Source organism: Lycium ferocissimum, chromosome 1 (assembly GCF_029784015.1).
Source record: "Lycium ferocissimum isolate CSIRO_LF1 chromosome 1, AGI_CSIRO_Lferr_CH_V1, whole genome shotgun sequence".
NCBI classification, from domain to species: Eukaryota; Viridiplantae; Streptophyta; class Magnoliopsida; order Solanales; family Solanaceae; genus Lycium; species Lycium ferocissimum.
In genome coordinates, this window is record NC_081342.1 from 49,580,436 (window position 1) to 49,603,117 (window position 22,682).

The following is a 22,682-nucleotide window of genomic DNA, read 5'->3' on the forward strand; positions in this document are numbered from 1 at the left end:
CCTAGTAAGAATGATCTTGACCTTGGAAATGGGGCAGAATTGATAACTCTCACTGATATGCAGAAGATAATGTATTTTTTGTTATTCAGTATATGAATTTTCTAATTTTAAATTGTATTACACTACTGTCGCTTGATATGTTTCAAATGTTGTTGTAGTGTCATGATATAGCTATCTAGGACTTAAATCCAAATACAGAACAAAGGATGTGTGCCAGGCATGTCCTAGCCAACTGGTCCAAGGATTGGAAAGGCATTGAGAGAAAAAACTGCTTCTGGAGATGTGCCAAATATACATATAAGAAAGAGTTTACAAGAAATTTGGATCATATGGAGAAGCTAGGGGGTGGAATAAATGGTGATCTACTGTATGACAACAACATGGCTGAAAGCTTTATTTCATAGATATTGGGGCCAAGGCATAAGACCATCATCACAATGCTTGCGGAAATAAAGGTAAAAATGATGAGAAGAATATGACAAATGAGGGAGTTCTCTGATACTTGGATAACTGACATTTCTCCATAAAAGTATTTCAAGAGAACATAACAAAGTCAATGAGGTGTAATCCTGAATCGAATGGTGAATTTGGCTTTGAGGTTAAGGACAACTGGGGTAATACATTTATGGTGAATCTGAACAACTAGACTTGTAGATCTTGGATGCTAAAAGGTATACCTTACTGTCATGCTATAGATGCACTTCATTTCAGAAGATTGGAACCCATTAACTACATTGTGCATTGGTCTGCAAAGGAGACTTACTTCAAGACCTATAGTTACTTCATTCAACCTGTTACTAATATGCAAATATGGAAAAAGTCAACCAACCCTCTTGTCCTCCCACATGCAATAAAAAACTGTCAGGCAGGCCCAGAAGAATAGAAGGAAGGAGAAGACTGAAAAAAAGACAGGAAAGCTGTCAAAAAAAGGTGTTGAAATGACATGCAACAGTTGTCATGCAAAGGGTCACAATAAGAGGGGTAGTCCTTTGAATGCACAAGATACTAGAGGCAGAAGAAGGGGAAGAGAGACAACTTCCAGTTCAGCAAGGTCAAGTGTTGGTTCTTCTACAAAGACCAATTGATTCTAACCATCAACAAACAGAGAAAGGGGAAGACCAAGAGGTTCTACAAAACAGGTAACAACATTTCCATTCTAATTACAACTTAATCATTTTTAGAGTTTTACATAGGCAATAACTACTTAAATGTAACTTAAGATACTGCTGCATCTGTCGATGGAAGGGCAAGATCGGGAGGTTCTACGACACAGGTAATACTAGCTTGTTAAATTATTACTTAATCAATTTTAGAGTTTTACATAGGGAATAACTACTTAAATGTGACTTAGGCTACTGCTGTTGGTTCATCTACCACTAGAACGGACATATAGGCACCCTTTTAAAAGTCCAAGGGTGGTTGGAATGGGAGTGCTTCAAACACGAAGATGTTTTAAAATTCTCAATGTAATTTTGATGATTTCAAAACACTTTTCAAATTTAAACCTAACCTTTATAAGCCTAAGTCAATGTAATTTTGTTAATACGGCCTGGAATCCCAAACAGTTCTTCAATTATGCCTATGAACTCATCTTTAGTGACTGGGAGCATTGGGAATCACGAACCAAAATCAGGAGGGGTGAAATGGAGAGGAAATCTTGCTATAACTCAGCAGGAACTTGAAGAGATGAGAGGAAAGAAAGAAAGAGAAAGTAAAAAATGTGGATGATTTTGTTGTTTTTTGTAAAGCTGACTGTAATGAATGTTATGTAGTTGTGACTATAAGTTTGATGTGTATTTTGTGAAACAATTATGCAGCTGTGACTGCACTTTATTTAGTCTCAATCTTTTGAAATTACTCGGCAGCTGTGACTGAAATTTGGTGTTATTGATGTCAGTTGTGACTGCAATTTGTTTATAGCTGATGTGAATATAAAGTTGACTTGAATTATGCCTTGACTATGAAGTTTTGCAATATTAAGCAGTTGTGACTGCACTAGTTTGGTGTATATTTTCTATTTGTTTTAACATAATGGGTAGTGTTTAACTGCATTTGTTTGGTTTATATTTCCATTGTTTTTTATCATAATGGGAAGTGTTAAAACTGTAGTTGTTTGGTATATAGTTCACTGTCTTTTGATTATAATAGGCAGAGTGCTAAGACTGTAGTTCTTTGGTGTCTATTTTGATCATAATGGGCTGTACAATAAGAACCTTGCCACATAAATTGATGCATTAATCAAAAAAGATATAACCAATTGTAACAAAAGAGAATTCACCGTACAAACTGCATTAGATTAACACTACTTCATACGCCAAGCCAAGGTAGATTATAAAAGAGGCAGCCAAAATAGATTACAAAAGAGGCAAGCCAAAGTAGATTACAAAATAGGCTACACCTACTTGATTTCAAGACAAAGGATCCTACACCTACATATCATCTAATAACATGAAAGCCTAAGGCAACTTCATTGAACATTTCTTCATATAGATGACCCCAAACCAATAGCTTATAGCTATAGCTACAACACAACAAAAAGGAGTACATTCTCCCTAGTCCTTTGTCTAACCATGTTGCTCTTCCACTTCTTCTCCCTTTATTTCATCTTCTTAATCTCTCCTTCCAACTTCTCCAAATGCATCTCTATACAATTGTCACCTTAGTTGGATACTATATGCTTGTTAACTTCTTCAGAAGCTTCCTCAAGCTCAACCCATTTATCATCTTCACTGATTGAGGTATGCTTCTCAACATACTGAGAAGATTCCACCAAATTCTCAAGCTCATCCATTTTCTCAATCAGTTTAGGAATCACAAATTTGGACCTCGGATCAGTACTTTCTTTATCCCTCCAACACCAAAAGTTGCAAGATCTTGGACCCTTTAATGATGAAAAATAATGAAGAAATTAGTGTTGTGAAAAACAATACAAACTAAATATAAAATTTGCTTAATGAATCTTCTAATTACCCCATAATAAGGACATGCCCAGTATCTTCTACCGGGATTTCTTGGACTCCAAGATGTTTTCATCCGCACCACAAACCCATGATTGCAGCTAACTTCTTCCTTCAAAGCAGGATCATTCTCTTCCACACAAAGCTTAGTCAAGTTAATTGATCGCATTGTGTTTTACACAGCCAGAAAATCCCAAAAATCAGTCGCAATTACCCCTTCAAAGACTCAACTTTAGGTTTGAAGGGCTAAAACTTCATATATGGAGCAAAAATTTGGGCTGATTGAAGGTGAGGGAGAAGAGAAATTAGGGTTCTTTATGTTGGGATGAAATTAGGGTCAGGTGTGTATTAGGAATGGATGTTACCGTTAGTCCCATTAAAAAAATATTATTTCCTACTAAAAAAATTAATCGTTAAAATAAGTGAATAACACTCCAACAGCGGCTTGGTATGCGCGTAGGTCTGGGCAAAGTAAGTGTTATATCCCGCATTTTGTACGTTGGAATATTTTTAAGTTGGTTGCGACGAGTTATGGACAAGGCTATTTTCCGACTTTGTTGTAAGGCATAAGTCGCTTATGATTTTATTGGTATGGAATGTTAAGGAATTTGGGGTTAAAAGTGAATTATGGAAAGTTAAACATTTCATGAAAATTTGGGACCAAAAAATGAATTATGGGAAGTTGGAAAAGTTCATAAAAAATAGCCACATGTGGCCGGCCAAGGAGGATGTGGGCCATAGGCCATATGTATTAATTATATAAGGGGCTAAGATGATAATAAAAATCATCTTCACCATTTCTATGCCTAGAAAGTTCAAGAAATATGGAGAAAAAAAATGAAAGGCCATTCGGCCATGTTCAACCGAGAAAGAGCCAAGAGATATTGATCATGAAAAATTCTTTTCTCCTAGCTTTCCTACTAATTGAAAGGCTCTCGTTAATGTGGAGTAGTTGTTGGAACAAGAAAACCGCTCGTTGTCGCAATTCACCAACTCTAGCCGAGTGAAGAAGTGAATGAAGAAGGTAAGATTTAATCCTCATTTTTATGTGTTATGTATGGTTTGTGCATGTTGTGGAATGTGGAAATGAATGAAGTTCATGAAAATATGGTGTTGTGTTGTGTGGCCGTGTATATGTAGTGTGGCATAGAAGTGAAGAACTAATTTTATTTGGTATGTTTTGATTGTTGTGTTATGGATTCTATGATGCAAATGAAAGTTTGATGATTCAAATTGAAGTGTGGTTGTTGTTGGGCCGTGTGTGTTGTCTTGGCCGTGTGTAGGTTATGTTGTGTAGAAATGGTGAATTAAACTCATTTAGTGTTTTGGTTGATGTTGTTGTAGAATTATGTGATGAAAATGAAGGTGTTGGATGATACAAGTGGAAGTTAGAATCGTTTGTGAGCTAATATAGAAGTTAGCACATTAGTAATATAGTCTCTTGCATTTACATGGATGATATTGTAATATGGGGTTGTTGATATAGTTTATGAATTCGGAAGAAAGATATGTGTCGTTGTTGTTTTCTTGAACTTGGAAGGTTTCGGCTGCATAGTGAATGGGTGTGGGCTGATTTGAATAATTTTGTAGATTGTCCGAAATGTTCTCAAATCTTGTTTGAATGACCTTGGGTTAGTCTTTGAATATGCGAGCATCGATATTATCTTGAAAGCATGTAGTCGAATTGAATATAATTGAATGTCGTCGAATTATGTAGAAAGGAGTTATTAATGCTAGAATGCATTTGAAATCAATTATTGATGTCGTTCATATGGTTGTTGGTATTGTTGTTAAAGATTTAGCCGAGTTGAGTCCTCGAGGTTGATGAACTTATAGGGGAAATGCTGCCCAAATTTCTGTAGACAAAATGATGGTTTGGAATTGAATCCTTCGGTGCTTGTGACTAATGGTTGATGCTTAATGATGTTGTTGTAGATTTCGAGAAGTCGAGATGTAAGTTTGGACTAGCTTAGAAAGCGGACAAGGTATGTAAAGCTCATCCTTTCTTTCTTTTGGCATGTCTTAGTTGAAGTAGGTTATGACACGAACCCCGAGGTAACTCTATTCTTGCGGTCCTAGCATGTCTATGATTCTTATTTGTTTCTTGATATTTGTATTCTTAATGTAGTCGAAGTATGGTCCTTATGTCCTTTACATGAATGGATTTAAAAAGTTGCATAAAAGTTTTGTTTTCAAAAAGAGTTTTGTTTCTAAATGATTCCGAGACTACGAACGTCCGTAACTTTCACATAAGGGCTCGGATCGCTTCGATTTGTTCGTAGAAAGTTCTAAAGTGAATAATGTCCGTAACTTTCCGAGGCGGACTCGGATTGGTTTGGCGTATGACTATGACCCCTATGGTTTTGAATATGACTATGATCCCTATGGTTTTGTTAATACGTTTATGACGTATGCTATGTTTCTGAATAACGTCCGAAAGATATTTGATATAACTATTGTCCGACTTTCAAATGACATTCCGTTTAGACTACTTCATTGAGTCTTTGAAATGTTTTAATTGCATTTGGTTTCTCACTACTCTGCTCGTGCCAGCCTCAATATGTCCTTCACTGCGTCCCGGTCCAGGGCATGTATTCGCGCACGACTCCATTGCATTGTTCACCGTGTCCCTCACTAGAGGGCCATGGCACGTTATATATATATATATGATGATGATGTGATGATGGGGAGGTGGCCAGGATGGCATATGATGACTCTATTCACCGCGTCCCTCCCTAGAGGGCCGGGGCACGTTATATGCATACATGATGATTTTACTTACCGAGTCCCTCACTAGAGGGCGGGACACGCTATATGTATACATGATGATTTTATGAAATTGACATGCATGATATATGTTTTCAAAGGTAAGTCTCATGATTTTCTGATTATTACTTTTCTTTCTGTAATTCCTCTTTCTGCTATGATCCGGTTTACTATGCTCTATGCTTTACATGCTCAGTACATATTCCGTACTGACCCCCTTTCTTCGGGGGCTGCGTTTCATGCCGCGCAGGTACACCCAGATGAGCTGAAGATATTAATAGAAGATGATCCAGCTGGATTGGCGAGCTCTATTTCCTCCGGAGTGCTGCCGAGTCAGAGTGTTATGTCGTGACAGTTTGTTTTATGTTAGAGACTTTGCAGACAGAGTTGTGTATAGTACATGTCAGTTGTGTAAGCGGCTCTATAAGCCGACATATCGTTATGTATTATGTCACAGTCTTCTGATGATTACAGATTTTATTTGAGTTAAGGAAGATTAAAAGCATGCTTCGTAAAGTTTTCATTATGTTTTCATTGTACGACTTAAGGGCCCAGCCCAGTATGAGTACGAATGTCACGAGAGTCAGTGGGTGCGCTCGGCCCTAGGTAAGGGTCAGGTGCCCATCACACCCTGTCGGGTTAAGAGTGTGACAAATTGGTATCAGAGCGGTTCGTCCTAGGGGTTGTCTGCAAAGTCGTGTCCAGTAGAGTCCTATTTATGGTGTGAAGCGCGCCACATTTATAAACAGGGGGCTACGGGGCATCTAGGATGGTTACTCTTCTTTGACATCTTAGATCGTGCCGTAGAGCCTAGTCATAGGAAATGAGATCCTCGACACTGACCTTCGATTTCAGCCGAAGAATGGCGTCGACGGAAGAAAGTGACAGCGATATTGGAAGCTATAAAGCATGAAGGTAAGCAACAGTACGAAAGATACATATCGGGTAAGATATGGAAGTACGATTGAAATACAAGTTGAGATCAAAAAGGGAAAGTAAACAAGAAAGTGTAACAGGTGCCGTTTGAGTTGGGTATATGAGGTACGTTTATTATTTTTGCACTGTTGATGATATTGGGAGCCCTGTGTGGCTGTGATACGATATGATGTGTATATATATGTTGGCCCCGTGAGGCATTGTTGGTATTTCCTGTGTATAGGTTTTGAGATAGTAACAATTACAGAGGAAACTCTATCGAAATTTTCCCAGAAATAAAAAGGGAAAGGATATAAGTTCGTGATGGGTCCCGAAAGGTCGTGCCAATAGTGATGACAAGATTTGACTAAGTTACGAGCACAGCCAACCTCGAGAAAGAAGTTAATTGCGGAATTGGGGAATAATAATAATTAGAAGTTGGATATCGACACGGTGAAAAGAATTTGGAAAGGACTTGTAGCCTTAAAAGACGATCCAGAAAAGGGCTGGTAAGTCGTGATGGAATGTTATTTAAGGTGCCGACCGAATGGACAAGCAGGGACGAATTACGACGAGCTTATAGTTAAAAGGAGTAATAGTATGATTAAGACAAGAGTACGGAGGAAGGGAATTGTGATGGATACGAATGTATCAATAAGACAGCCCGTGAAACAATAAGGATAAAGTTGATCAGAAAAGGTAAAGGGTTAGGAAGTGTTATATTACCGGATTGATTACGAATAAGGTGTAATGCGAACATAATGAGGGTTGTTATGGAAATAAGTAAAGCCTAGTGAGAAAGTGGCCAAAGCTATGATGTGGTCTACGTAGCTAGAATATAAAAGTAAGTGTGAAACGGGAAAGTGAGCTATAGAACGAATAAGCGAGACTTATCAAGTTCTGTAAGGAAAGAAAGGGTAATCAGAAGGAGGAAATAAGAAGAGAGTGAGATAACAGTATAGTAATAGACCATGACACGTGAAGCCAAGGACACGAGTACTATAAGTGATGGGACTATGAAAGACACGGTTATAGGAAGGGTGAAGAACGGGGTAAATGAGGGCAGAAATCCAAAGACTGCCAACCGAGCATTTATAAGTAACAGCGATCAAGGTGTGTTCCTTATCATTGAGGATTTGGAAGTTCAGGACGGGAATGTAGTCATATCTAGAGGTAAAGAGTGAATATTGAGAAGTGGAAAGGGTTAAAATAGTAATTGTGAAGTCGGGAGAGTAAGAGACCCTTCTAATTCGGAGGGAAACGCGTTATGAGAACATTTTGAAATCTGTTAAGACTCCAACTTACTCCAGATTATGTGATGGTGGTCATGTGTGAGGCGGATGCGATTATACCAGTATTAAAGTATCGTATTTCGTCAGAATTTCAAAGTTAAGCGTGCTGAGGTGAGAGAAATTTCAGGATGGGTGACCCCCTAGGAAGTTTTCTGAAGGTCTCACAAATTCAGACGTAGGAAGCAAATGAGGAGCTAGATTAATCTAGGAAAAATTAGAGTCTGCGGAGTGGGCAGAAGCCTTAAGAGGTCGCGCAGAACGGGGCGAATTAGACCGGTAAGGAGAAAGAAGGTGCATCACAGCTATATGGTTAGGGTGAGTTGGAGTAGCGTTTGGAGATATTCGTAAGCAAGATAGTGGAAATTATATATGTATATAGATATGTCCAAGATACCCCGTACATGACTATACCAGCGGATATGTGTATTCCGGTGACCAACATGGCAGTATTTGGAAAGCACCAATCGGACAAGACAACGAAGTCAAGTGAGAAGTAAAACATAAATGGCACGAATGTTATAAGGCAAGTTGATGCTATTTTCATCATAGGTTAAACTCGAAAAGTCCTAACACAATGATATTTGGAAAAGAAAGAAAGTGAGTAAACGAACGGCAACGGGAACCAAAATGTCGGAATAAAAGCGCCGCCTAATTAAGATTGGAAATACGGATATAGGGCGGAGTATAATCGGGTAATGGCATAAGTACACCCCTAAAGGGGGGAAGCGAGGGAGAGAGATGTAAGTGTAAGACGAAGACAATCAACACTACAATGTCCGGGATACGGATGCTTGGGCCGTAGGTAAAGTTCTTTGCGGAGACAAGTTGGTAAGATCTAAAAGCCAACAATAGAGGGGTAGAAATCGGGACGGCACTTGGGATGGTGCTAAGAATTAATCGTGGAGGTCTTAAATGATACGACTGTAGGAGGTGGATGCTTAAAAAAGGGAGAAACTACGACAAGGGAAAGGAGTATGACTAGGTAGACTCCTAGCAAATGCGAGCACGGAAGTAAGGTGTGAAATAGTACGAACCAGGAGAAGGAACGATCGTGACTAAGATTAAATATACAGGTCGTGCAAGGGCAGTCATGTTACCTATGAATATTTATACACTGGAAATGAGACCAAGTAAATGCTTAACAAGAAAAGTTTAGGGTCGGTAATAACAATACGGTGATAATACTTTAGGTGCATTAAGGAAAGATGCAGAGATGGTTAACCTAAGTTACCGAGAGGGAGTAGTACTGAGGACAAACAAAACATGGCTATGGTTAAGTCAAAGATCTACTCTGACGCCGGTTGTAAGATAAGAGTAGAGAGGCGAAGACAAAGTACAACGTAAGAATCTGGGAAGCCACGCTAAGATATTTTTGGGACTAATTTGAGCACCTTCGCATGTTCTTATAAAGATTGCAACATGACGTATGATCGGAAAGTTGAGAGCAAGATCTGAGCAAAGGGACAATAGAAGAGTTTGAATCAAAGGTGAAGAGACGACACGAGGATAATGTGCCCAGAGTGTTACAAATGGAGTAAAGGGGGGATTATAAGGCGACTGAAGCAAATGATCAGAACTAGCCGGTTGCTAAAAAAGGATAAGTTCGTGTGCCAGTTCCTTCAGAATTATACCAGCCGATGATAATTAAAGCCGGGAGCGACTAGGTAAAGTTATTATATAAAGGGACTCTATCGCTACTTGAGAACTAACTCTGAAGATAGGGACTAAGAGCAAAAAGTAGAGTGGCAGCTAAAGTCTTTTAGAGGAATCGAGAAAAAGTTGAACCCGAGATATATTAGGCTTTGCTACATGGTACATAAGGCAAGAAGGTTACGTGCTAAAGACGTAGCTTCCGTTAAGGCACCGTGGCGGAATGATAACAGAAAGGAAATGACATGCGAACCTGAGGAGGAGATAAAAGAGAAATATGATTGGTAGATGAGATCGCATGTTATGGTAGTAAAGGAAACCCGAGATCCTTAAGACCCTACGCGACTAGTTGAACATTCGAGGACGAATGTTCTAAAGGGGGGAAGGATGTTATATCCCGCATTTTGTACGTTGGAATATTTTTAAGTTGGTTGCGACGAGTTATGGACAAGGCTATTTTCCGACTTTGTTGTAAGGCATAAGTCGCTTATGATTTTATTGGTATGGAATGTTAAGGAATTTGGGGTTAAAATTGAATTATGAAAAGTTAAACATTTCATGAAAATTTGGGACCAAAAAATGAATTATGGGAAGTTGGAAAAGTTCATAAAAAATAGCCACATGTGGCCGGCCAAGGAGGATGTGGGCCATAGGCCACATGTATTAATTATATAAGGGGCTAAGATGATAATAAAAATCATCTTCACCATTTCTATGCCTAGAAAGTTCAAGAAATATGGAGAAAAAAAATGAAAGGCCATTCGGCCATGTTCAACCGAGAAAGAGCCAAGAGATATTGATCATGAAAAATTCTTTTCTCCTAGCTTTCCTACTAATTGAAAGGCCCTCGTTAACGTGGAGTAGTTGTTGGAACAAGAAAATCGCTCGTTGTCGCAATTCACCAACTCTAGCCGAGTGAAGAAGTGAATGAAGAAGGTAAGATTTAATCCTCATTTTTATGTGTTATGCATGGTTTGTGCATGTTGTGGAATGTGGAAATGAATGACGTTCATGAAAATATGGTGTTGTGTTGTGTGGCCGTGTATATGTAGTGTGGCATAGAAGTGAAAAACTAATTTTATTTGGTATGTTTTGATTGTTGTGTTATGGATTCTATAATGCAAATAAAAGTTTGATGATTCAAATTGAAGTGTGGTTGTTGTTGGGCCGTGTGTGTTGTCTTGGCCGTGTGTAGGTTATGTTGTGTAGAAATGGTGAATTAAACTCATTTAGTGTTTTGGTTGATGTTGTTGTAGAATTATGTGATGAAAATGAAGGTGTTGGATGATACAAGTGCAAGTTAGAATCGTTTGTGAGCTAATATAGAAGTTAGCACATTAGTAATATAGTCTCTTGCATTTACATGGATGATATTGTAATATGGGGTTGTTGATATAGTTTATGAATTCGGAAGAAAGATATGTGTCGTTGTTGTTTTCTTGAACTTGGAAGGTTTCGGCTGCATAGTGAATGGGTGTGGGCTGATTTGAATAATTTCGTGGATTTTCCGAAATGTTCTCAAATCTTGTTTGAATGACCTTGGGTTAGTCTTTGAATATGCGAGCATCGATATTAGCTTGAAAGCATGTAGTCGAATTGAATATAATTGAATGTCGTCGAATTATGTAGAAAGGAGTTATTAATGCTAGAATGCATTTGAAATCAATTATTGATGTCGTTCATATGGTTGTTGGTATTGTTGTTAAAGATTTAGCCGAGTTGAGTCCTCGGGGTTGATGAACTTATAGGGGAAATGCTGCCCAAATTTCTGTAGACAAAATGATGGTTTGGAATTGAATCCTTCGGTGCTTGTGACTAATGGTTGATGCTTAATGATGTTGTTGTAGATTTCGAGAAGTCGAGACGTAAGTTTGGACTAGCTTAGGAAGCGGACAAGGTATGTAAAGACCATCCTTTCTTTCTTTTGGCATGTCTTAGTTGAAGTAGGTTATGACACCAACCCCGAGGTAACTCTATTCTTGCGGTCCTAGCATGTCTATGATTCTTATTTGTTTCTTGATATTTGTATTCTTAATGTAGTCAAAGTATGGTCCTTATGTCCTTTACATGAATGGATTTCAAAAGTTGCATAAAAGTTTTGTTTTCAAAAAGAGTTTTGTTTCTAAACGATTCCGAGACTACGAACGTCCGTAACTTTCACATAAGGGCTCGGATCGCTTCGATTTGTTCGTAGAAAGTTCTAAAGTGAATAATGTCCGTAACTTTCCGAGGCGGACTCGGATTGGTTTGGTGTATGACTATGACCCCTATGGTTTTGAATATGACTATGATCCCTATGGTTTTGTTAATACGTTTGTGACGTATGCTATGTTTCCGAATAACGTCCGAAAGATATTTGATATAACTATTGTCCGACTTTCAAATGACATTCCGTTTAGACTACTTCATTGAGTCTTTGAAACGTTTTAATTGCATTTGGTTTCTCACTACTCTGCTCGTGCCAGCCTCAATATGTCCTTCACTGCGTCCCGGGCCAGGGCATGTATTCGCGCACGACTCCATTGCATTGTTTACCGTGTCCCTCACTAGAGGGCCGTGGCACGTTATATATATATATATATATATATATATATATGATGATGATGTGATGATGGGGAGGTGGCCAGGATGGCATATGATGACTCTATTCACCGCGTCCCTCCCTAGAGGGCCGGGACACGTTATATGCATACATGATGATTTTACTTACCGAGTCCCTCACTAGAGGGCCGGGACACGCTATATGTATACATGATGATTTTATGAAATTGACATGCATGATATATGTTTTCAAAGGTAAGTCTCATGATTTTCTGATTATTACTTTTGTTTCTGTAATTCCTCTTTCGGCTATGATCCGGTTTACTATGCTCTACGCTTTACATGCTCAGTACATATTCCGTACTGACCCCCTTTCTTCGGGGGTTGCGTTTTATGCCGCGCAGGTACACCCAGATGAGCTAAAGATATTAATAGAAGATGATCCAGCTGGATTGGCGAGCTCCATTTCCTCCGGAGTGCTGCCGAGTCAGAGTGTTATGTCATGACAGTTTGTTCTATGTTAGAGACTTTGCAGACAGAGTTGTGTATAGTACATGTCAGTTGTGTAAGTGGCTCTATAAGCCGACATATCGTTATGTATTATGTCAAAGCCTTCTGATGATTACAGATTTTATTTGAGTTAAGGAAGATTAAAAGCATGCTTTGTAAAGTTTTCATTATGTTTTCATTGTACGACTTAAGGGCCCAGCCCAGTATGAGTACGAATGTCACGAGAGTCAGTGGGTTCGCTCGGCCCTAGGTAAGGGTCGAGTGCCCATCACACCCTATCGGGTTAAGGGTGTGACAGTATGGTTGAACATATTTCACTTACAAGTTGTTTAGGAGGGGTAAAAAATTGTCCGTAAAGTCAAATTGCTAAAGTGAGTTTTCGAGACAAGTTTAGGGTTCATTTCATGTATTTTCTCAAATTTTATAACCAAACACTAATTTTGAAATAAAGTGAAAATTATTCCGGGAAAAGTGAATAATTCTCATGATCAACTGGGTCCTAAGAATTGCCATCTTACATTACACATTAATAGAATAGATTTAAATGTCAAGCTGATCGTATACATATAGAGAAATTGAAGCAAATCTTCGGATTAAGATAGTTTATTGTTTCTACTATTAGACTGCTTCTATCTCTTTTGACAATTTCTGTGAAAAAATCCTTGAGAAAGCAAGGATATGACAAATACAGATGATAATATGCACTTACTAAAATAGAAGGAAAGTTACAGAAAATATATAAGAACATGGAATGGCAGTCACAGTATATAACCTTACAAAGTATAAACATAATTATTACTACAACTGATGTAACGCATATACTCTTTTTTATTCATGAATTTTACCTTTATGTACATACTAGTTGTCGGAGGCCCGTGCTAAACCCGGGCCCAAACTCAAAATATAAATATAATGCGTAAGTTTTATCAAATAAGTATAACTTGTGTCACTTTTTTCAGTACATAATTAATTTAATGTAATTGCAGGTTAATCATGTTTTTGTTTATAAGTTTTCATAATTATTAAAGTTTGTTCGTCATATAATTAGGTAGTTTTTTTTTGTAATAAAAATATTTATGAGAAAATAAGTTTGGTAGGAAAATTAGCAAATACCAAAAGGGCGAAAATAATTCGATATTCTATAAATTAACATGATAAATTGTGATAATTACAACTCGTCGAAGATCATAAATTGGAAATTATTTTTGTATTTTTATGAATTTGTGAGCATGCGATTGTTATTCATAGATAGAAATAGATTTCTTTTGATATTTATTAATTTTTCACTCACTATTCTTCGTGTCAAGGCTTTACGTTGGTCAAATGTGTTTTTTAACCTTAGTTTAGATGAAATTCAATAAATAACTAAATTCATGTAATGAACTTCGAGAATCAATTTAGTTATTCATATATGTTTTATGCTTATAAAAAATTAATTTTTGGTTAATCAAACAAGAGATCTTAAAGATAATCTAATCTTGACTGATAACTCTACCTTCATTTTCAATATTAAACAATGTTATTCAATAATTTTTTACTTTCTGTATTTGTAAGCACATATGATATCAGTAAAGAAGTAAAATGATGTATGTTTAATAGAGAGAAGCATATGGATAGGAACATATGGCGTAGGGGATGTTTAACTATAAAGTAAGACCTAATAAATGTTTTAGTTGGAACAAAACATTTGGCTATAACAAATCACTCATACCTAGAAATTAAAAAGTCTTTTCACTAAATTATCCTTAATTAAATATTATCAATTATATATGGTTTCTTTATAGGATACATGGGGCCCTTAACTTTTGGAAAAAATTCTTAATTGTTGCCAAGTGTCCTCCACTTTTGTTGCTTTTTGGGTTATAATTGCCATCAAACTTTTCAAAATTTACCAAATTACATATAAGTAACTATGTAAACAAAGGCCAAAATAGGGGTAAAAATGAAAGTTTTGAGGTTGTGAGGACTACAAAACTCATGGATCCCCACTTAAATCACCTTAATTAAAGAGTGTCCATTTAATATGATTTTTTGATTGTGTAAAAATTCACTTATCTAACTAATGATAAATTTGGTATATAAGACTATAAATATCTTTTTAATTATTTGAAAAAATTATTTATTTGGACTAAATATGAAAGCTAAAAGTACCATGGAAAAAAAGACTCACAAAAAGTACTATAAATATCAATATACCACAACTTTAGGGACCCACATACAAATGGCTAAGAAAAAAATGAGTGGAAAAGGAGAATAGGTTAAGAAAAGTCAAAAGGAAAGCTACATGTCACAACATTAGAGGATCAAATTTTTTGTGAGGACGACAAAAACTTGGATCCTCACTTATATTATGTAGTAATAAAGTGAGTTTTTTTCTTGACAATTCTTTCGAATTCAACTAATTAACTAATGAAGAAGGAAAAACACAGACATTATGTTCAATAAACTTGAAAAAAAATGTGATAATGGAAAACCCCAAGATTAAATCAACTTTTGAAGAGATTAAAAGCTAACCAGTTTTGGAGAAAAGTGATTAAGAGGAACTTATGAGGTTGGATGCACACAAACCCAAACCGGTGATCAACGCCATAGCCGTTCGCTGACTTTGTTTTCCTGCTATTCACAGTCTTGAGCATTCTCAGTTTCGGCAGCAGGGTCAAAGTATATCTGGGATTTGACAATTTAAGTAATGAAGCTTTTGTTGGCTATTGTTTGTGTGATTGGGAAATGAAGGTTTTATTCCTCGCGCCTTTTCCGAAAAGGTACTTATTTTTTGAAAAGGCACATGCCTTTTCAGAAAAGACACACCTAATTTTCTAACAGACACCTATGTTGGCTATTAATATCTAGTCATTTCACATATTTTCCTTATGAAAAATCTAATTAACTTTCTTTCTTGAGAGTTGACACATTCCGCAGTCTTGGAAACTACTCCACTTTGCTTCCTTATAATAAGCTCATCCATTTAACGGTGATTGACCTATGCCCCTTTCCAGCATAAATAACAGATTTCTGAAAAAAGTGAAAATTACCATTTTGGAAGCTTTAGTAGTAGACCCTATCATAAACAAGCATAATGCGTGACAATTGTGAATTGGCAGCTGTAATGGAAGAACAAAAGTTAAATATGCAATCATAAAACAAGTGAGCCAACATTGAAGCTTTGACGTGACAATCTACTAGAGTTTAAATCAGACACTAAAACAAACATAGAAAGGCTAGTCCAAGATAACATACTAGACTTACTTCCTTTCAGAACTTGGTGGCCCTCCACTTGTTTTATTAAATCTAATGACAACTTATCCAGCGGTAAAGCAGTATCGGCCGTACCTATAGAATTTTATTTTTTGAAACTGGTCACTGTAACTATATTTCATCATAAGCAAAACAGTACATGGGTTGTAGTGAAACCATATATATAAGAAAACTCCAAAAATCTACTGTCCTGTGACTATATTGCATCTAAAACATCACTGATAGAGACAGTATCATTTGAGTGTATCTCATTACACCAAAAACATAACAACATTATACAATTCAGCTTGATCTTCTGCATGCTATTCTCTACATTCTCAAACATCTAGAGTTCCTCTCCTTCCATATTGTGCACCAGATACAAAAATAACTTGTCGGTTTGGTCTAGAGCAGAATCGACAACCAACAAATGCTGACTCACATCTGCTAGTCATAGCACATACTTAGAGGGAAAAACATTTATTTATTCAAGTTGGTGAATGGCGAATGCATTCTCTTTGGATTCTATTCTATCATCAGTCCAATCCAATCTTAGTTCGAACTTTTTCTTTTTCCAATTAGTGAATAGAAAGCTTTATACTGAAATCAATTTTTTTTACCACGAATACTGAAATTAATTCAACATGATAGATCTGGGAGGTCGGATCATAAACAAACTGGACAAATAAATATAAATCATCACTGCATCACCACGGGTGGATGTAGAGTTGGTTCGCTAGATTCATCTAAACCTCCAATCACACAAAAATAGATAAGAACATGCTTCAAAGGTCAACAACTATGGATACTTTCTGAATTTTGAAGACGCATGTAACATCTGTTGAGAAGTTGAGTGTTTCTTCTGTTGAGGTTGTATTGAATCTAACATGCTTCATTGGGGGCTGGCAAGCTGAATTTCCCGTGCTTTTTGAAAGGCAAAATAATCGTAGGAGCTGATAAACTTCAGGTGCCATGTGCTTGCTCATTACGGTCTAGTTCTGACAAAGGAATTTATGAGAAAAAAAATCTCATCAAAGGGTACTTCTAACCTATGTTGCTCGAGAAGAATCTTAGTAGCTCAGTTGGTTGACTACCTGGACTTTCACCTTATCGGTAAGGGTTCGAATCCCCACCTTTTAATCCCTTACCCCCAATTTTTTTTGAAAAAAAACTTATGTTGCTCGGAGCCTCCAAAAATGTAATGCTTTTGGAGAATCCATAATATATTTGGCGGTATTTTTAAAGAGTCCGAGCAACATAACTTCTGATAATGAAAACTTCTTTTAAACTAGATTGTGCAAGTAACCAGATCTTGATTTGGGGTTGACATCAAGAAATGTCACAACAACATGTGAAGAAGTTCTATAAAACTTCAAAACCTTCTCTGATGCCCCTTCTGATATGTCAGCATAGTCAGCCAAAACAATTATCAGTCCTACATATATAGTTCCATGTGTTGGGCAAAATGCTTAAGTGAACCACATCAAAAATGTAGAGAGATGAAAGGATATTGTGGAGTATATTATCCGGTAAATAGATTATTCTATCAATCTCTTCACTTGTACTGTTAATGGATGCAACTAAAAAGTTGGGTTTCTTTGATGATTTTCCCATCAAATCTTTCATTTTTTAACGAATAAAAAGCAGAAAATAGGATTGATTTTCAATGAATAGCGAGATTACTTGCTATGGAAGACTTATCAGTCGGATTTTTAAACCAAGATGCTGCCAGTATATTTAAGGGTTTACCAAACTATGGTTTCATTTTTATTTAGTTTTCTATATTGGTAAATACTTATTCTTAACTAATTGTTACCTATTTTATTGTATTGTATTGCATTGTGTTGACAGTTTAAACTTTAAATACAAGGGAGAAGAGTTGGAGGCTAATTAAGAGTTTAACTCCAATGGGTTAAATTAGTTTAGTGGGTCAGATCGGGTTAAAAAAGGTAAATCAGGTAATTTTAAGTGAAATTGGAAAATTGAGCTCGATTTGCAGGATTACATCCAATTAAGGGGTAATTTTGTTAACTTTGATAACGGCAAGGGTATAAAAAGTCCTAACTTGTAACGGAGGGGAAACTTAACTAATAAAAGAAAGTATAGGGTATTTTGACACTTTTCCCTAAATACAATGTTTATTTTAATTTTTACTTATTGTATCGTATCACCACAATCATCGTTATGTAACAACAAAATGTCCTATTTCTATTTTATGTAACGACTGATATGGTGTTATCACGTTGTTTACTTTATTTTTCCCCCTAATTTTCTCGTTGCTTATTATCTTAGCTTATAATCATTATTTTACTTATTATCTTAGCTTATAATCGTTATTTTATCCTACCTTTTTATAATAGCTCTATCTTGTATCCTACTTTTCTTGTAAGTTTATCATTCAAGTTGTTTCACGCATCTCCACCAATGGAAAAAAAATATCCTTCGAATTGTTGATGTGTGGCAATATGTAACGACCGAAAAAGATACAATCTATCCAAATGTTATATTCATAAAAACAATACAGTATAATACAATACAATACAACTCAATATAACATAATACAATACATTATGAAAGAATACTGTATACGGTAAAAATAGTACGTTACATGTGGCACAAGATGATGTAGACATGTGGCAAATGAAAATAAATGGTGTTTGTTTAGTGGCCGAATCCGAAGACAATGATTTCGCATAGACCCGGAGCAAAGGTTACAAAGCAATTGTCATGGGTCATTTAATGGGTATGGGACGTTATGTAACTGGCCCGGATATGAAGCCGAACGTTATAATTTTGTAATTAAGTAGTATTTATTGATTATTATTATTGCCCATTATGAGGATCAATTTGTAGCTTGTTCCTGATGATTACCACCTATAAAAGGAGCCCAAACTCAATGAAAAAGGCACCAAATTCTAGCTTAACAATTTATACTTAGACATCAAAGCAAATTATATTCATTCTTATCAATTTGTTGTTTCGGATTCAAAGTGTTCATAAAAGGCCAAAGTGTTCATCTGGAGTCATCGTTATTGGGAAATTCCTTCGAGCTCTTACGGTCCAGGCTTATTTTATTTCATTATTGGTTGATAGTTACGTGACTTCATTACTTTGTCACTTATTGTTAATTCTTACTTATAACAAATCAATTCAGGTATTCTTTAAACCACTAACATATTCAACTGTACCTTTTTTGGGGTAAACAGTTTGGCGCCCACCTTGGAATTCCGGGTTGTTGTGCGGTGAATAGACTAACGCAAGTTAAGGTGTACTTGATGTCCCTACAAGTAAGAAGGGATACTTAATTATTCTAATTAAGATTCCAAAGACATTTGAGGCAAGAGAAGAAAGCTCGTCGGAGAAAGTTAAGGTAGAGTTGTGGTTGGGAAGGTTTCGTAATCATCGAGCTATTAAATATTTAGTAAGGTATTAAGGATGAGTTATAGAGCTCTTTAGATGGTTAAGGAGGTGTTATGTAAGTGCCAAGAAGGTTTCATAAGGATTTGAGATCAAACGAATCGACGAGAACAAGTTCGGGAAAAAGTGAGTTATATGACCACTTATACGGTCCGTATAATGGTCCGTATAACAGTCACAGAATGGGTCAGGCCCTAGTGGACTTATACGGTCACTTACATGGACCGTATAAAATTATACGGTCCGTATAAGTGTCCGTATAAATCATTACGGGTCAGATTTTTCACAAGTATAAATATATGACCCAAGTTCATATTTCTTATTTCCCTCATTCTCCACCACTCTTGAAACCTCTAGAATATTTCATACACCTTATTAACATAAATTCAAGAGAGATCAAAGATTAAACACCAAGAATCAAGAGAATCAAGTGTGTGGATGCTCACTAGGGTTGATAGAAGTCAAGGTTTCTTTGGAACTGAAGTTGGGGTTTTCTCAAGTGAAGTATCTTCATCCAAAGATCATTCCTATATAATCAAAGGTGAGTTTTACATCTATTTCATGTTATTAAAAGTATTGAGTGGTTGAAAGACTTGGATTAGAGAAGAAAGTAGAATATGAGCTCAAATATGGGAATAATGGTATTTTGAGTAGTAAGTTAATTTGAGTCATGATTCTTAGTATGAGATGAGTATAATATTGTTATGAATGATGCTAATGACGTTGAGGAAGTATTATGGGAAGAATGAATATGTTATTGTATTGTAGTCATGGTTATGGATGACTTTGAAAGTGAATTTGAGAAGTGAACAATGTTTAACTTGAGAAATCTATTGATTGTGATATTATGGGTGTTGCTATTGCTAGTTGGGAGTTGTTTATTATATGGAGAAAGTTGTTGAAACAAAGGAAATGCTGCCCAATTTTCGTTAGCTCTTAGTTGTTTTAGTTGAGACCTAAGTATGCTTCCAATTATCTAATTTTAGTACGAATTCTCTTGAATGTAGAATCGTGAGCATGGAAGGAAAGTGTTTAGTCGATAAAGTTAAAGAGACGTAAAGGTATGTAACTCTAGTTCCCTTTCTTTCAAAGGCATGACTTCTATATTATGATCTCCTCTCTATGTTTCCATGACCTTCTTACATCCCAAAATAGGCAAGTTAAAGATTCTTAAGAGCTCCTTATGAGAAAGAGATAAGATGTGTTCTATGATAATGATGATGATTTTACTTCTAGAGATTGCAAAGTTGATGAATTGATGCTATGATGAGCTTAATGATCTTATTTCATAATCCCCTTGATGTTATTCATTGTTGGCCATCTCACCTCATGACACTAGTTCCTTCAAGGTGAGACCTATCGATGGTTTGATCCATAATATAATCGGAGGTTACCGACCTTACGTCACTCCGATAGAGTCACAGCTTTTACTTGAGCTCTCATGCATGCTTTATGTTATGTACATGTATGATTACACCGTGCCTAATTGGTCAGGCAGACACCACTATGCTGGGCGTAAGTGGGCGGCTATGATGATAATAACACCGTGCCTAGTTGGCCGGGCAGACACCACTAGTGGGCGGCATGAGATAGTTACCCCGGACGCGGGCTGATGATGATCACACCGTACCTATATGGTCGGGAAGTTTATATATGTATACATGATATGATGATGTTTATTATAAAAGTAGCATGCATGATTCCGCCTTAAGAGGCAATCAGTTGCAGGTTATCTCTTTATCTTATGATCTCCTATTTCTCTATTATGTTATTGTACATGCCTTACATACTCAGTACATTGTTCGTACTGACGTCCTTTCTTCTATGGACTCTACGTTCATGCCCGCAGGTAGACAGGGAGACGGCACAGATGCTTAGGAGCTTTATCAGCAGATATTCAGGAGCACTCCATTACTCCGGAGTTGCCGCTTATTGGTATATTCTTTTATGTATATATTTGGGGCACGGCAGGGTCCTGTTCCGTCCTTATGATCTCAGTACTTTAGTTAGAGGCTCATAGATACCTACGTATGGGTAGTAGATGTTATGTGACCTCTTAGTGTATATTCTATGTTTATCATTTTGTAGCCTCGTGGGCTTATGTGCATGCATGTTTTGAGAGGTATTCGAAGATCATTTCATAATAAGCTTGTGTTGAGAATGATATATGTTCAAGTTGAGTTTGATGATAAGTCTAAAAGGTGGTGCTCGGTGGGCTAGCTCCAGGTACCCGTCATGGCCCTCTAGTTGGGTCGTGACACGTGGGGCTAAGGATAATTGTGTTATTGTTTTGTTGCTCCAATTATCTTACTAATCAGTTGAAATTCTGTGTAATCAGGTAACTGAGAACTATTATAAACACTGGAAATCAATTCAACACTGCTAACGAGTTGTTGAACAATGCAACTGCTCAGGAGGTTGATCTGGTTACAAGAGAAGTTAGGGGAAGAAACTGTTACACCTCGGCAATTTCATGTCGTTACGTCGTGAATAGACTAACGTCAGTTAAGCCGAACATGAGACCTTCATGACTACAAGAGGATGATTGGTAGCCTTAATGTATATACGATAAGATTTTTAAGTCATAGGATTTGGTGAAACTAGGTTCGTCATCAAAGCGAAGTATAAGTTATGTTTGGGAAGGATTTCATGGTTATCGAACTAAAAAATATTTAGTAAGGTCTTGAGGATGAGTTATAATGTCCGTTAGATCGTTAAGGATGTGTTACACAAGTACCAAGAAGGTTCCATAAGGATTCGAGATCAAACGAAGAGACGAGAACGAATTCGAAAAAAACTAAGGGATTATACGGTCATATATACGGACCGTATATTTTATCGACCCGTATACCTGACCGTAGAACCCTTCCGATGGGTGGTTTTACGGAGGAAACATACGGTCCCAATGTACGGACCGTATAAATTATGCAGTCAATAAGGACATGAGTATATTTCAGTCAGTCCGAACTTCATTTTTATATATGCACGGTTTCTCCTTCTTTTTCTCATTTCCCCTTTCTCAAATACTCTCTAAACCTCTAAACTTTCTCCATATCACACTAATACATATCCAAGAAGAGAAATCAAGGATCAACATCAAAAGTTGGTATAATCAAGGGTGAATGCTTCCCTAAGGTTAATAGAAGTTGAAAATCTCTTGGGTATTGAAGTGGAGTTCTTTTCAAGCGGATATTCTCATCCAAAGGTTATCTCTACATAACAAAGGTGAGTTTTACAATTATTTCATGTTAGTAACGATCTTGAGGAAGTATTATGTAAATGATAAGCATGATGTTGTGTTATAATTGTGGTTATGGAGGATCTTAGGGATGGATTTAGGAATGGAGTAACATCTAGCCAAGGGAATTTATGTTTACGATATTATGGGCGTTGCTATGAT